This window comes from Micromys minutus, assembly GCF_963924665.1.
Source record: "Micromys minutus genome assembly, chromosome: 11".
Lineage (NCBI taxonomy): Eukaryota > Metazoa > Chordata > Mammalia > Rodentia > Muridae > Micromys > Micromys minutus.
The window spans coordinates 52,757,283-52,774,218 of NC_137980.1; the positions used below are offsets into that span (position 1 = coordinate 52,757,283).

At 40.4% G+C, this 16,936-nt stretch overlaps 1 protein-coding gene across 3 annotated transcripts in view; it reads right to left on the reverse strand.

Annotated features, from left to right (window-relative positions):
- CBFA2T2 (CBFA2/RUNX1 partner transcriptional co-repressor 2) overlaps positions 1-16,936 on the reverse strand; it is an 89,524-nt gene that overhangs the window by 69,263 nt on the left and 3,325 nt on the right. The window lies entirely within an intron of this gene.

The following is a 16,936-nucleotide window of genomic DNA, read 5'->3' on the forward strand; positions in this document are numbered from 1 at the left end:
TGCTCTTTTGGCTAGTTTTAAACCCTATATGAGACAAAAGCCTTCATAAAATAAATTGTAAACATATTTTAAATGTATAATTGGATCAAAAAATAAAAAGCTGCAAATTAGTTTTGGGAACATAAGCAGAAATATATGTAAATGACTCACACAAGCTGCCTCCCAGACCCAGACTTGGTGCTCTACTAAACCGGCACGTGACTAAATTAAGACAGTGCAGGCAACAACGACTCTGGTGCTGTAAAGACTGTAAATTAAAGATGAGAACACAATGCAAAAATTGCTTTAAAAAAAAAAATCAAGCAAATATGAATGTAAAGTTCCCATGATTAAATTTAGAATTGTTGGTTTCTAAGTTTCAACAATAAAGAATACAGTTAAATTTGAGGTAATTATTTTGAGAATCCAGAGAAAGGACAGAACTACACATCGTCAGAGTTTAATTCTTGACACTTCCCAACAGCTTATACAAGATAATGTTTAATCAATTTCTGGAGCATGAAAACTGAAAACTGTACCAGTTACTATAAAGAGCTTACTGTGGGGTAAACTGGGTGAAGGTTCGTGAGCTTTTCTATACGCTTTCAATTTCCTCTTAATATTTTAGAATAAAAACATAAAATGAAGGAGGGGCTTGCCTTCTTCCCAGGCAAATCCTACATAATACACGAATACAAATCCTATATTAACATTTACATGAACGAACATCAAGAATAAAGACCTCCACATACATAATCAAACAGATATATCTTCCTTTAGCCTCTACCATGTTTGGACAGATAAAACTTATAAACTTGCATTTTCTGCCTAGCAATGTTTTACAAGAAAAGGAAGACTCATTCCCCAGAGGCAGCTGGCAGCAATATTAATCGGTGCAGTAGTTTCTATTGTAAGTACTGAGTATCAAGGACTAACCTTTAGTTCCTTATTTGTCAGTCTATAGGACAGCCTATTGGTAGACATTATTACCTCACTGTTACAACTGAGGAAAGAAACAAAAATATAACATCATGTGACTACTGTCAGCATTGTGGTCCCTGCACACTACTATGAAGAAAAGTAATCAAGACACTACTGAAGTGTAGCACTGGGGCAAACACCTGTATTCCCAGCTACTTGGGAAACTGAAGCAAGAATGTTGTGTAAACCTAAAAATTCAAGCTCAGACTGGGCAACACAGTTATACCCACAAATATTTACTGACCCTAGCAAAGTAATTCAGGAGAGAGAAGAAATAAAGGAGGGAAGAAGGGAACAAGGAATAATTCCAAATTACTCACCTGGAGGATGCTAACTAACTACCAAGTTATAGAAGAACATTCAAGCACCTCTAATAGAAAGACCACCTGATAAGGAATCAAGATTTCTTATCAAAACGCAGTATCAGCTTGTTCACTATGAAAGTAAGCAAAGTAAGTGTATGAACCACATTCATACCTGGTCCCTGTAGATGGTTGTGTTTCATAAACTGAAGCTTACAAATAATTCTGAGCCACCACATGGAGGCTGGGAATTGAACCTGGATACTCTGAAAGAGCAACTAGTACTCATTAGCACTGAGCCATCTCTCTAGTACCCAGTAAGTAATCTTGATAGCTGGCACCAAATTATTACCACCAGAAAGACAACTTGAAATTACGACCCATGGAAAGTACATAATATAATGTTTATTTTTTACAAAGGAAAAAGGTGTTTTTCTCAAACCGTGCCATAACTAAGTGGCTGAAGCAGAAAGACCATTTGGGGCCAGCCTGATCTGCATAGTTAGCTCTATCACAAAGATTGTAGATTCTAAATACTATTGCCCAATAAAAGCAAGCAAGTTACAAGAACAGTGCCCTCTCAGAAAGGGAGAGGAAATGGTCGTCCTCCCATCAGAAAGCAAATAACAAAGTCTTCTGAAAGGACTTGAAAGGATAGATTTCCATGAGCTTGCAGCCAGCCTGGTCTACAGAGTTCAGTACAGCCAAAACAGAAAAACCTTGTCTCAAAAAACAAACAAAAAATAAAAAACAAAACACAAAACAAGGCAGGAGGGGGCTAGATGAGGTAATGTGGTAGCATCTGTGATTGAGAGCACTGGCTGCTCTTCCAAAAGATTTGGGTTCAAGCCCCATCACCAACATGGAAGATCATAGCTACTTGCAACACCCTCTTCTGGCTTTCAAGAGTACTGCATGAAAGTGCTGCACAGACAGACACGAATACAGGCAAGATATCCATATACATAAGTGGGGTGGGGCACACAACTTGAGCAACATAGCTAACTCCAAGCCAGCTACAGATAACACAGTGAGACCACTGAGGCACCTCTCTAGACCCACTATACATTTTAAATATATTATTTATTATAAGTTGATCTGAGACATGGCCTCTAGAGTGTCCTCAAAATCCGATTGCAGACACTCAATATCTCACTCAGGTTACCTGGTGTTGGAGATCAAATCCTGAGCTTTGTACATGGGGAGCAGGTATTCTACCAATCTACCTACATTCCTGGCCATATTATATGTCTCATGTTCTTCTTTAAGACAAAGACTATACAAGAGTGTATGCAAAGGAAAAAAGGCTTCAGAAGATAACACCAATAAGAAACACTGCTTGCTCAGGAAGAGAGTCCATCCCTGAGGACTCCATGTAATCTGAAACAGCTGGATCTGAAGACAGGCAATCAAGCCAAATGGACACCAGCTGTGAGCGTGAAAAGTGGGTCTGAAACCGAAAGGAACCACTCCTTGAAAAAGAGAGAGCACAAGTCAGAGGGTAGCAGCAGCTAGCTCAGTCACTATCTCATTAACCTATACCACACTACTCACAGCACCCACCCACCCTCTCCACCTCCTGCCAGCTTTTATAAAAGCTAACTTGGTGACTGCTCTCCTGGATCATTTCACTGAAAAATGTATGATATAAACACAGTCTCATAAAGCTTCTTGCTGAAAATCAAACTTGGTTCAAACATTCATTGAAATGGTGTTTTTTTTTATTGGGTTTTGTTTTTGTTTTTTGATAACGAAGGTTACACAGAAATATCCTCTCTCGGCATCACTTCCCACCCCTGGCCAAAGAAACATATCACTTATTACAAAGCCTAAACATGGTGTTCTACTGCAGGAGTCTGATGGCAAATGTAACAAGACCCAATATGGAAACCAAACCTAAGGCTCAGAGTTCTGGTTTCTCCTCATTAATTGCCACTCACTGCAGCTTTCAGCACTGGGCATTCAGTACACTGTCCTATTTTTTGTGTTCAACTTTTTCCATAGCATGTCCATAGATTTGATTCACAGCTTTCCTCCACCAAAAGAAAAAGAGAGAAAGAGAGAGAGAGGAAGGAAGAGAGGAAGGAAGGAAGGAAGATTGTTTTTGAGACAGGGTCTCTGTACACAGCTCAAGTAGTTCTGGTACTCGCTATGTAGATAGACCAAACCAGCCTAGAATTCACAGAGATCCCCCTGCCTCTGCCTACCAAGTGATGGGATTAAAGACTACACCACCAAACACAGCTTTCAGGAATGAAACTTTCGTGTAACAAATACTAAAATTAAACAAATAAACAAATAAGTAAGTGGGGAGGGGGAAAACGTGGAGTGGTAACTCACAGCATTAAACCCAGGGAGGCAGAAGCAAGCTGGGCATCTCAAGAGTTACAGGCCAGCCTGGTCTGTAATAGCCAGCCACGGCTATTGCTACAGCTACATAGTGAGATCCTGTCTCTCAAAGACAGAGAGAGGTGAAGACATAACTAACCCTTCTCTTATTTTCCTACCTTTGAACTTTTTTTTCCTTTTAACTTGATCTTTGCCAGTCTCCCCCATCTTGTCAACAGGTCCACTGCCACTTAACAAATGGTGGTTTGGAGGATAAAAGACAGACCCTTAGTACAGGCAGTGGAATTCCAAATGCTAGACTCTTGGCTCCACAATGTCTGATTCAGAACTGCTGGGAGCTATTAGTGTAGCTCGCCCACCCAGGCATGTGAGGCTGGGAGAGCTCCTTTCACACCACCCGCACAAGCCTCTCATTTATGCTACAGGCTTCAGTGATCATGTGCTTTTGTTCCCCAAAGGAACACATGAAGTCCAATGTAACTCCAGACATTATTTAGGAAGGCCCAGAAGGAATATTGAAGCAGTTTCAAATGTAGATCTGCAACAGAATCTTTTTATAACAGGACATTAGTCCAAAAAAAAAAAAAAAGAAAAGAAAAACTTTCAAAATCCTCAAATACAAAGAGAAAAGGATCTACAGCTAATAATCTCAGATACATTCATTCTGGTTTAAATGACAACATTTGCCATTGTTTGTAAAACAAAACAAACATCGCTTATTTATAACCTGCAACTGCAATCCCAATCAGCCTGCACATTTTCCATCTTTGACTGTTAACTCATATCATTCCTTCCACACAAGTTTATAAAACACTATACCAAAATAAAAAATAAATAAAAACATTATACCCTATCAGTCCCTAAACCTGTTCTTCATCCATTCTTTTTGAAGCAGTTCTAAGGAGTGAACCAAGGGTGTCAGCACCCATGACAGTCAAGTGCTCTATGTCTGAGCTATACCTTTCGTCCTTATTACATGTTAAAAACCAAACCAACCATACACATACACACTCAAATTTTCAACCAGGCATGGTGCCTCATGCCTTCAGTCCTAGTACTTGAGAGAGGAAGGTAGATCTCTGAATTCTAGGACTAAACAGAGAAACCCTGTCAAAAACAAAACAAAAATCTTTACTTTGCTGGAAGGCCCATAGCAATTTTGATGATGTTCCTAACAACTGGGTCAAGCATAAGCATGATAAACTATGACCTGGTGGGGCAAGACTCTAATCCCAGAGCTAGGGAGGCAGGGGCAGGTTGATCTTGGTGAGTTCAAACCCAGCCTGGTCCAGAGTGAATTCCAAGGCAGGAAGGGCTACACAGAGACCCTGTCTCCAAAGACCAATAATAAGCAAGCAAGTGGCATGAAAAGCAGAGTGAGTCTATTTGCCCTTTACCTTGTCCTTGACTATTCATTCACCTTCTACAAGTAGGTAAGCAGTCCATGTCCACTGGGGGAAAAGACACTAAGTCAGGTAAGTCACACCTCTGTAAGCCCAGTACTTGTAAAACTAAGACAGAAAGACTGCCATAACTGAGGCAAGAAGAAGAAAGTACTGAGAGGGAGGGGGAGGAGAACTATAATGAATAATAAAGCCAGATATCCTATTGCACACCTGTCACCCAGCACTCAAGAGACTCAAAGAGAACATCCGGGAATTCAAGATCCTCCCTAAAACAACAAAAGAGATTACAGAAGCTGGATAGCATTTCAGCAGTTAAGAACACTTCCTAGGGCCCACACCTGCTTGCATCTCCAGTTCCAGGGAATCCAATGCCCTCTTCTGTCTCCTAAAGGCATTACACTTATGTGGTGCACACACATACACACACACACACACACGCAAACAAAACACCCACACACAAAATAAATAAACAAAATACTTTTTAAAGGGCAACAGGCATGGTGGCTCAGATCTAAGAGCATGAAACAGAAAAGACTGCTTGGTCCCTGCAACTTCAGGCCTGCCTGGGCAACATAACGAAACACTATCTTAAAAGTTAAAACAGGGCTGGAGAGATGTCTCAGTGGTTAAGAGCATTAATTGCCTGCTCTTCTAGAGGTTCTGAGTTCAATTCCCAGCAACCACATGGTGGCTCACAACCATCAGTAATGGGATCTAATACCCTCGTCTGGTGTGTCTGAAGACAGCTACAGTGTACTTATATACTATAAATTTAAGAAAAAGTTTAAAAAAAAAAGGGGGGGGGGTGCTAGGAAGAAAGCTTATGTAAGAACCCACACATAAGGAAAGGGCAGGGGAAGGGCGCTGGAGAAATATCTCAGCAGTTAAAGCACAGTAGAGGACGAAGGTTCCCTTCCTAGCCCCCATATATTGGCTCCTAACTACTTGTAACCCCAGTTCAAGGGATCTGAAATCCTTTTCTGAACTACAAGGACACCAGGCAGGCACATGACATACAAACAGAACATCCATGCACATAAAACATATAAATCTTAAGGGGGAAAAAAAAGCCAGCCTAAGAGACATAGGTAACATCAGGCCAGCTAGAGCTACAGTGAGACCAGATCCAATGTCAACAAACCAAGGTCGAATAACCACAGAAAAAGCCCTAGATTTGATCCCCAGAACTGGAGGAAAAAAAGAAAAAGCTCCCTCTGTAGAACAGGCTGGCCTGAGTGCTGGGATAGGCCAACAACACTGCCTTTCTTTGATCCTAGCTCTTATGAGGCAGAAGCAGGTGGGTCTCTTGGAGTTGGAGGCCAGCTGGTCTGCATATTAAGTACTAAGATAGTCAGGACTACTCAGTGAGATCCTGACTCAAAACAGACAAAACAAAACAGGGTGTGGCTGTGCCATTGAGAACAAAGACGTGAGGATTACTGGGGCCTGCCAGTCACCAGCCACCAGCCTAGCTCTATTCCGTGAGAGACCATGTCTCAAGGGACTAAGACAAAGTATATGATACAAGCAAGATACCTAATATTCTCCAACTTCTGAACCCCCAAACATAGAAGCACAACTCCACCCCACTCCTCTTTTTAAAAAATTAAGTAAGGTTCTAAAAAAATCGCTTAGTTGGTAAAGCATTTGCAACATAAAAATAAGAACAAGTTTAACCTTTAACACCACCATAAAAGGTTAGTGTGCACTCAGAATACAGGAACATGCAGATCCCTGGGATTTGATGACCAGCCAGCCTAGTCTATCAAATTCTCAAAAATCAAACTGAATGGCTCTGCCTCTGGTCTTCAAAGGCATAAGCACATATATGAACATACACATACAAGGTTAAATACAAATAAATGAACCCTTAAGTATCTTTCTCAGTATCAATCTAAAAATACTAAGTAGGGTGTGGTAACATACCTCTGCAATCCAAGATTGAGGGAATGAGACAGGACAATACTAGTTCAAGCCAGCAGACATATCAGACAATATCTCAAAACACAGTGCATCTTTTTATTTTTGTTCGTTTTTGCTGTTAATGTCCTAATTAGATCCTAATCAATACATTTGTGGAGGTAAAACTGCATTCAGGTAGAAAGAGCTGGGAAAGCAACCAATTAGTTCTTCTAAGTCTCACCAGCTGTATTTCCCTGATGACAGCAACCTGCCCACCTGCTCCCACAGATGGCACAGCTGAAGTAAAACACCTGGTTCAGTACACCCATTCCATTCCACGGAGTCAGAACAATGCTAGCTGTGAAGACACCAAATCCCAGTCAGTTTTTTTTATTTTATTGTCTACACAAAAACAAAAATCATCACTAAATAAAGCTTTGTACCTCTCAAATACAAAAACTATAATCCCAAAGTGTAATAATAATAATATCCAAGGGAGGATATGCTAGGAATACAAATCAGAGTTTTATTTATTTACCTATATTAATTTTGGGTGGTCAACCTGGTCTACATAGCGGGCATCAGAGACACTCAGGACAATACAGACAGACCTTGTTGTTTTAAATAAATAAATAATTGATTGGTTAAATAATTAAATAAGTAGAGCAAGCCAGATGGTTAGTGATCAAGCCTTGTAAGTAAGTAAGTAAGTAAATAAATAAATAAACCCAGACATTGATGGTGCACATGTTTAGTCCCAGCTCTCTTGGAGGCAGAGACAAGATCTCTGAGCGCAAGGCTAGCCTGGTCTACAAAGCAAGTTCCAGGACACCCAGGACTAAACAGAGAAACCCTGCCTTAAAAAAAATAATAAAAAATAAGTAAATAAGAATAAATAAATGAATACACAAACAAACAAACAAATAAGGTAGAGTAGTCTTTTTTTTTTAAGTGAGCCACAGGCAGGGTAGAGGTCGTAAACACCTTTAATCCCAGGTCTCAGGAAACAGATGAGTTCGAGGCCAGCCTGGTCTAAAGAGTGAGTTCTAGGACAGCCATGGCTCCACAGAGAAATCCTGTCTTAAAAGCACAAAACAAAGGACAGGCACAGAACCAGCAAGATGACTCAGCAAGTAAAGGTGCTTGTCATCAGGCCTGACAGTCTAAATTCAATCCCCTGGACTCACATGGTAGGAGACAACTCATAAAAGCTGTTCTCTAACCTCCACATGTGACATACACACCCACTTAAAAGATTCACCAATATTGGCAAATTTAGAGACTGGAAAGATGACTCAATTACTACTGCTCTTCCAGAGGACAAGTTTGGTTCCCAGCACCCATGTGGGGGCAGCTCACTTACATGCAAAACAAACCTTTAAAAAAAAAAAAGTACATTAGCATTAAAATTAAATCAGTGATTTTTACTTATTTATTTTGAGACAGAGTCTCACCATAGCCTTTGCTCCTTGTGATTTCATTACATTGACTGGGCTGCCCTTAAATTCAAAGAAACCCACCTGCCCCTGCCTCCCAAGTGCCGCAATTATGGGATTAGAGTTCTAAAATTAAATCTATGCACCACCATAACGAGCCAGTGAATTATTTCTTGTGTAAATTAAAAACTAATGAAATGACAGGTAATTTTATGACCCAGTCACCAGTGTATTAAAACTGTCACAAACACATATAAAGTCACAAAACTGAATGTGAGTTGGCAATGTAGATTTCTGAACATATAACACCAAAACTTTAAAATCAAATTGGGAGCACAGGTCCTAAAAGGAAAACTCGGCAGTTTATTGTGGGGTGCTGCTACCTGTGAAGCAGGTAGCCATGGGAAGCCTCTGAGGCCTGCACCTAGTGGCAGGACATTATCTTAGGTTATAAAGAAATGCTTCTTTATCTCTTTAAGGCTTGCCAGAAACACTGATTTGAAGATCAATGAACTGTACACCAAGCAACAGAAAAGTCTCAACGCTCCAGTCCACACTTAACAGAGTGCCATTACACAGACGCAAAGACATGGAGAGGACACTGATATTGTCAAAGAGCTTCAAAAAGGAAGAAGAAATCCTGGAGATACTTAGTTTGAGGTGCATGATGCTGCAAAGAACAAAAAAATGACTTCCCTGACAGTGGCAGGATGCATCTATATGGTTATTGAGGGCAAGAAAAGACATGTCTTTATTTAACAAGACAGAACCTAGAAAGGAAAGCCTGTCAGAGAGAGGAAGATAGCTATGAAAACCTGGGGGTAAGGTTCCCACAACAAGCCTGCATTAGACACTTTGGCAGCACACATTACTAAAAGTGGAACAATGCAGAGAAGATTAGCATGGCCCTGGAATACACAGACTAGTGAGGCAGTCCACATTAAAGGAAGAAAAAGGGGGATGAGATATGAAATCCACTTTGCAGACATACACCTTGCACAGACTTATTCGTATTCCACTTCCTATTTCCAAACAAAAGCTGTTAAAGAATAAAATAAATTAAATAAAAGAGCCCTTACTGCTTCTCTTCCAGAGGGCCAGGGCTCAGGTCCCAGCACCCATTTTGCCTAATAACTCCAGTTCCACAGGATCCAGCACTGGCAACTGTATGTATACACAATGGAGAGACACAGACACACTCACAAGTGAAGAGAAGTCTCCTTTTTTCCCTCCTTCTAGACAGAATTTATTTATCTGTGCCACCTCAGCTGTCCTGGAACACACTCTGTAGACCAGGCTAGAACTCAAGAGATCTCTGCCTGCCTCTTTCTCTCAAGTGCTGGGAGTAAAGTCATATGCCACTACACCTGGCCTAGGACACAACTTTTAAAATAACCTAAACACATTTTTGGTATTTTGTACTTATACATTATGTGAAGTATCACACTCAGCATTAACAATTACAAAGTCAAATTATTGATAAAGTAAAAAGACACCGAAGATGCTATATGTTCTGTAATATCAAATATTTAGTCAAAGTTGAATTCATTACTTTAATCAGTAATAACATAAAAATTACCACTGCTTTTTTTTTTTTTATGTTTCATTTTGTGCTTGGTGGGAGAGTATATGGCATGTGTACACAAGTGCCCCCGGAGACCAAAACAAAGTATTATTAAACTGCAGTTAAAGGTGGTTGCTATCCTCAGATATAGGTACTAAAAACCAAACTTACATCCTTTGGAAGAGCAGCAAGCACTTAACTGTTGTGACATCTTTCCAGCCCCTGGGAAGACTTCCTTCCCTTCCTGATACTTTCCTTCCTATGTCAAATGGCCAAAGGGACTTAAATTTACACTTCCAGAAGAGTTGTATCTACTTACAGAACTTCACAGGTTCATTATGTACTTTGTCTACTGCTGATGAAAACCACAAAAAATAGATAATTTCAACAAGATGCCAATAACTCCAAAATAGACAATCTTCCTTACCACCTCTAAGACAGAAGGATGGAAATGTTGTTTGGTAAATTCATGAAGCAGTCAACTACATTAACCATCTTTGTTTATTTCAGAACATTTGCAGCTTTTTCTGAAATGAAAGCTATAATCACATTAAGGAAATCAGTAGTGAAATGTTATCCTACTCATGCCTATTCAAGTATTCCCTAAGTATTAAATTAGTAACCTTAATCAATAATCTTAACTTTGCCTTGACTTTCCCCTGTCCCTATCCCAGTCCACAATCAAATACTGGCAACTCTAAACTGGGTGTGGCAGCATCTGGCACAGTCTTATAAAGCTTGCACTAAAGCAGAAGGTTGAGGAGTTCAAGACCATCTTCAAATAAATAGGGAGGTCAAAGACAGCTTGGACTATAGGAACCTATATTTAAATAAAATCAGTTGGGCTGGGTATAATGGCTCACACCTTTAATCCCAGCCATCAAGAAACAGAAGCAGGCTGATCTCTATTCAAGTTCAACCTGGTCTGCACAATGACTTACAGGCCAGTAAGAGTTACATAGTGAGAACATGGCTCAAAAAACAAACAAAAAAGGGGCCAAAGAGAGAGTTCAGTGGTTAAGAACACTTGTTACTCTTGCAAAAAGGCCAGGCTCAACTCCTAGCTTCTATAACTTCAATTCCAGAGGATCTGATACCTTCTTCTAACCTCTACCAGTAACAAGCATGCACATGTGCACATACATACATACACACAAAATAATGGAACAAAAAATCCAATTTTTAAAATAAGAAAAACCAGCTTTCAACACAGTTGACACCTCCATTATTTAAAATTTAAAAGAAGCAGAATAGCAGTCCAACAAGACAGTTCGGCCTGTAAAGACACTTACTGACTGACAAACCTGAGGCCCTGGGTGGGTTCTCTGGACTCAAATCATAGGACAGAACCAACTTTCCCCGTTGTTCTCTGACTTCCACAAGCACACTACATCTCAGGAACCTTTACACACACATCATAATATACACAATAATAAAACGAGGGGGGAGTATGGCACCCACTAAGACTTCAAAATATTTTGAATCTCAAAAATAGATGTGAATGCGATTATTTCTGCATCCACTGTTAATAAATATTCTGGTCTGTGGTGATTTGAATATGCTTGGCCTAGGGTGAGCACTATTAGGAGGTATATGACCGTGTTGGAGCAGGTGTGGCCATGTTGGAGTAAATGTGTCACTGTCGGGGTGGGTTTTAAGACCCTCCTCCTAGCTGCCTGGCAGAAAGTCTTCTGGTTGTCTTTGAAACAAGATGTGGAACTCTCACTCCCTCCGATGCCATGCTTCCAGCAATGATGATAAAAGACTGAACCTCAGAACCAGTTAGCCAGCCCCAGTTAAAAGTCCTTTATAAGAAATGCCTTATGCCTTGGTCATTATATCTCTTTACAGCAATGGAAACCCTAACTAAGACATGATCCAAACCAGAAACCTCCTTCTCTAACTAAATCAGAAACTTCTTACTTTGTATCCCAGGTCCCACCTTCAATTAACAAAATGTTTTCGCCACAAGTAAAGTGATCTCTTTAAGTGTAAAGGATATCAAAACATGTCACCCAATTCGTGTGTATAATTTTATTAGTTTTTTATAATTAGTTAAAAAACAAAAACAACTTGAGTATGCTGGAGAGATGATCCAGCAATTATAAGTACTTGGTGCTCTTCAACTTTCAGCACCCAGGCACCTTACTACTGTCTGTAGTTCTCAGCTCCAGGAAACCCAACGAATCTGGCTTCTTAAGGCGCCTGCACTTAAGGCGCCTGCACACAGGTGTACACACCCATATAAATGCAGACACATATCTATACATAATTTAAAACCAATAAAAACAGCTGGGCACAGTGGTGCACACATTTAATCCCAGCACTCAGGAGGCAGAGGCAGTCAGATCTCTGTAAGTTTAAAGCCAGCCTGTTTTTTTACAAAGCAAGTTCTAGGATAACCAGAGCTACATGGAAAAAACCCTGTCTTGGTGGGAAATGCTCATAAATAAAGAAATGCAAACAGTAATACAAACACAATCAGGAGCTATGCACATTAGTGTATACCAGTATTTATTATTAGTGTATACCCACAATACCAGTATTTGGGAATCTGAGAACCATTTGAGTCTAAAAACAGGAAACCAGCCCAGATCACAGAGTGAGAGTTTGTCTCAAAAACTTTAAGTCTGAGACAGTTGTTACACAGTTGTAGGAGGCAGAAGTGGGGAGATCATTGCACTTAGAATACAGCCTAGACTACATAGCCAGTTCCAGGCTAGCCTGGGATACATTGGAAGGTCCTGTCTCCAAAAGAAAAAAAGGGTTCTGGGACTATAGTTCAGTGATATTATCTAACAAACCTCCCAGCACTGTAGAAAGAAACAAGAACAAATGGCTAGAGAGAGAGTTCAGCTATCAAGAGTACTAGCTGTTCTCTCAGAAGACCTAGGTTGGGTCCCAGCACCCAAATGGTGGTTCACAGCTCCGTAATTCCAGTCCTAAAGGATCAGACACCATCTTCTGGACCCCAGACACACATGTAGACATACACAAAGATTAAACACACCATACACATAAAACAAAAACAAAGATAAGCAGGGCCCAGTTGCTGTCTACTATAACCAGCACTTGAAAGACTAAAGCAGAAAAGCTGCCATGAGCACATCAGCCTGTGTAATTCAGAATAAAACTCTGGCTCAAACAAACCAACACCTAAAATAATACAATGAATAATAAGAAAAGTGAAGATTTGGGCTGGAGAGATGGCTCATCAGTTAAGAGCACTGACTGCTCTTTCCAGAGGTCCTGAGTTCAAATCCCAGGAACCATGTGGTGGCTCACAACCATCCGTAATAAGATGTGGTGCCCTCTTCTGGTGTGTCTTAAGACAGCTACAGTGTACTTACACATAATAAATAAATAAATCTTAAAAGAAAAAAAAAAGAAAGGAAGCAGAAGATTTGGCTTTAAAGCCCTAGGTTTGACCCCTAACACCACAATGAGTAAATATAGGTATAAATATTTATATATACAGCTAAGGTTAGAGCTTGGTAAGTTAAGCACATCTTAGACTTGTGGATGGATGAACAGACTGACAAATTGATGTTGCTCAAGATCCCTGTCTCCCATCTCATTCAGAAAAGCTAGTATTTTTGCTAATACTCTTTATTATTAGGACCATATCCAATGCCCAAGTTCTACCCCTAACCTGTACTTCATCTGTGAAACTACAAGGCATGTTCCCACATGGCCCTGATATCTGATATTTTCTTTGTTTATACTGCTCATCTCCAAGAATTAGCCAAATGTAGGCAGCTTAGCTAATTCCTTCAGATCTTTCCCCAACTGTCACTTGATATAAAAACTTTTAAGTATTCTATCCAGTAACATCCCCATCTCCTTCTTTTCTCTTTCCAACATATCTTTGTATGCATGTGTGTATGGTACATATGTGCTCAACTACCTGTACATGAATGTGAGGAAACCAGGTCAATGCTTGGCTTCTTCCAATTACCTCATTTTATTTGAGACAGTCTCTCACTAAACCTAGAGCTTAAGTTTTTGCCAGACTGATCAGCAAGACCCAAGATCTGTCTGTCTCACCCCCTTGTGCTGGTGTTACAGGTGTTTGCCATTGTGCCTGGCTTTTTCCTGTTTCCATGAGCACTGGGTTGATCCAAACTCAGTTATGTCCTGGAGCTTGAACAGCAAACACTCTGCCCACTGAATCGTCTCCTGGGCCCCAACAGTACTTGGAGGCTTAGCTATGTACAGGGCATTTGGTTTGCCATGTTTATTTGTGCATCACATGTGCATTGTCTACCAAAGCCGAAAAAGATGCCTGAACTTGGAGTTACAAACAACTAACTGCCAAACTGCCTGCTGGGAACCAAACCCAGATACTCTGCAAGAGCAGCTAACTGCTATCTAAAATACTCAGCCCCACAGCAAAACATTTAAAATAGTAAAAAACAAAAGGGGCACAAGATGCAGCTGTGATAAAATGATTGTCCAGCATGTACAAGGTCCCCAATATGTTACTAAAAGAAATAAAATAAAAAGCAGGCAGTGGTGATACACCCCTTTAATCCAAGCTCTAAGGAGGAAGAGTCAGGCTGATCTCTGAGTTTTAAGCCAGCCTGGTGTACAGATAGGTAGGTATGTAGGTATGTAGGTAGGTAGGTAGGTAGGTAAACTGAATGTGTTCATACCTGTAATCCCTACAGTTGAGGCAGGAAAATGTCTGATTTTCAGGCCAGCCTGGATAAAAGTAAAAAGGAACAGGAAGATGACTTGTCACCTCCCCTCAAGTCTGTCATTACTTCTCAAGAAACAAACAAAAAGTACTGAAGGCAAGAAAAAGTTGTCCATCTGGAGAGATCACTCAGCAGTTAACAGCACTGACTGCTTTTCCGGAGGTCCTGAGTTCAAATGCCAGCAACCACATGGTGGCTCACAACCATCTGTAATGGGATCCGATGCCCTCTTCTGGTGTGTCTGAAGACAGCTACAGTGTACTCATATACATAAAATGAATAAATTTTTTAAAAAAGTAAAACTTGTCATGTCTTAATAATTACAGAAAACAGCAAAGGCATATTAGCTTTTATGGGATGGGGGTGGCAGTGGTCAGGAGTGTTGTGAATTCCAGGAAAATGAGGGTGTGTTTATTGTTACTCTAGGGATATGAAACCTAAATGAATAAATCTGTGCTATGTGAATGTTTGCTCTCATGTGGTTTCGAAAATTAAAAGCAGGCAGAACCTCTACATGATGATCAAAACTAACAGAGGAATGAGGCAAACATTTGTAAAAAGAGAAAAGGTCAAAGTTTTGTGTGTCAAGGAATGTGTGTGATGCCGGATAGTAACATTTCACTTGAGCTGCTGGAAAGGTTAGATTACATATTTGTTGCCATCAGCTAATTTAATTTAAAAGTCTGCCAACTCCAGAACTATAAATTCAGAATTTTACATTGGTCACTCCAAATTTTACTTTGATGTCTGCATTTAATTCTAACAATGCAAAGCAGAAGGGAGAATCAGTCCTTTTGTTTGCTTGCTTGCTTTCTCCCTTCTTGACAGTCTCACTTAACAGCCCAGACAGCATCATAATCACCTACCTCAGTCTCCCAAAAAGTAAGACTGCAGGCAAATACCACAATGCCCAGCAAGAGTCAAATCTTGTTTTTTGTTTTTCAGTCAGGGTTTCTCTGTGTAGCCCTTGCTGTCCTGGAAGATCCTGGCCTCAAACTCAAGAGATCCACCTGCCTCTGCCTCCTAAGAACCCAGATTAAAGGCTTGTGACATCAGGTCCAGCCCAGAGTTACTATTTATTAATACTCACCTTTGCTTTGAGTCTGGGTCCAGACTGTCTTGGTACTTGTAATAATCCTCCTGACTCAACCTCCCAAATGCTGGATTACAGATGTGTGCTATTAAACCAATATTGCCTTTTTCCCAGTTCATCTCTAAGGTAATCTATGGCAACCCTGTACAGGCATGGGGTGGCTCATACCTCAGCACTAGAGAGGTGGGAAGACAGGAGGATCTGGAGTTGGAAGTCAGCATGGGCTACACTGAGGGGAGGAGCTTAGGATAACCCAGTTAGCTAGGAGCGATCCCTGATAAAAAGGAGCAGAGAAAGAACTTGATCATTTCAGAGGGGAAGGGGGTCTACAGATACAGTTCAAATACCTAAGTCAACCAGAAAATAGGGCTAAAAACAGGAGTGGAGCAAGAGAGGCAAACAGAAGGTACTTAGGTGTTCATTCTCAGTAAGATCTCGATGGAACATTTTCATTTCTTTTTTATCATCCTAATAGCTATGTGCCACATAAGGAAAAGGTCCTTAAGAGAACAATTCTTATAGCTATTTATAGTAATGAATGCATAGGACCTGTCTACTGTAAAAATATCTGTAATTACCTATTTATACATCATTTATGTTTAGGCTTCTTTCAAGGGTCACTGACTTATAAACCTCTTGCCCCTTTATGAATACCATACTTACCTTGCTCAAGGAACTTAGTCTGCAAGTCTGCATTTTTAGGTAAGTGGGCAAATTGAAGGAACACCTGAGTGACCTATCTTATCTGCATGTTGAACTCTTGAACTTTCTTGCCATGTAGCACTTCCCAGGCACAACCCAGCTGAAACTTACTGCCATTCTATAAACATTTTATACCCCACGTCTCCCATAAAAACAAAATAAATACCAAAAAAAGGAAGCACTTTAACTACCATTAACCATTTATCTATGCAGTACCCTCATGAAATGTGAGCTCTGGAGCCACCTTTTTATCTTGAGCCACTAACATCACCTGAACAGCGTGCCTAGCACTGTTGAAGCATTTTACAGTGCACACTCTCACATACTAATCAGAATAAAATTGCAAATGAGCCAGGGTACTGTCCCAGGTTTTTAATCCCAGCACTCTGGAGACAGACAGGCAGATCTGAGTTCCAGGACTGCTAGAGCTACACAGAGAAACATGCTACAGATTACATGCTTGTAATCCCAGAACTCAGGAGGCAGAAGCTAGAGGATCGAGGCAAGTTCAAGGCTAGACTA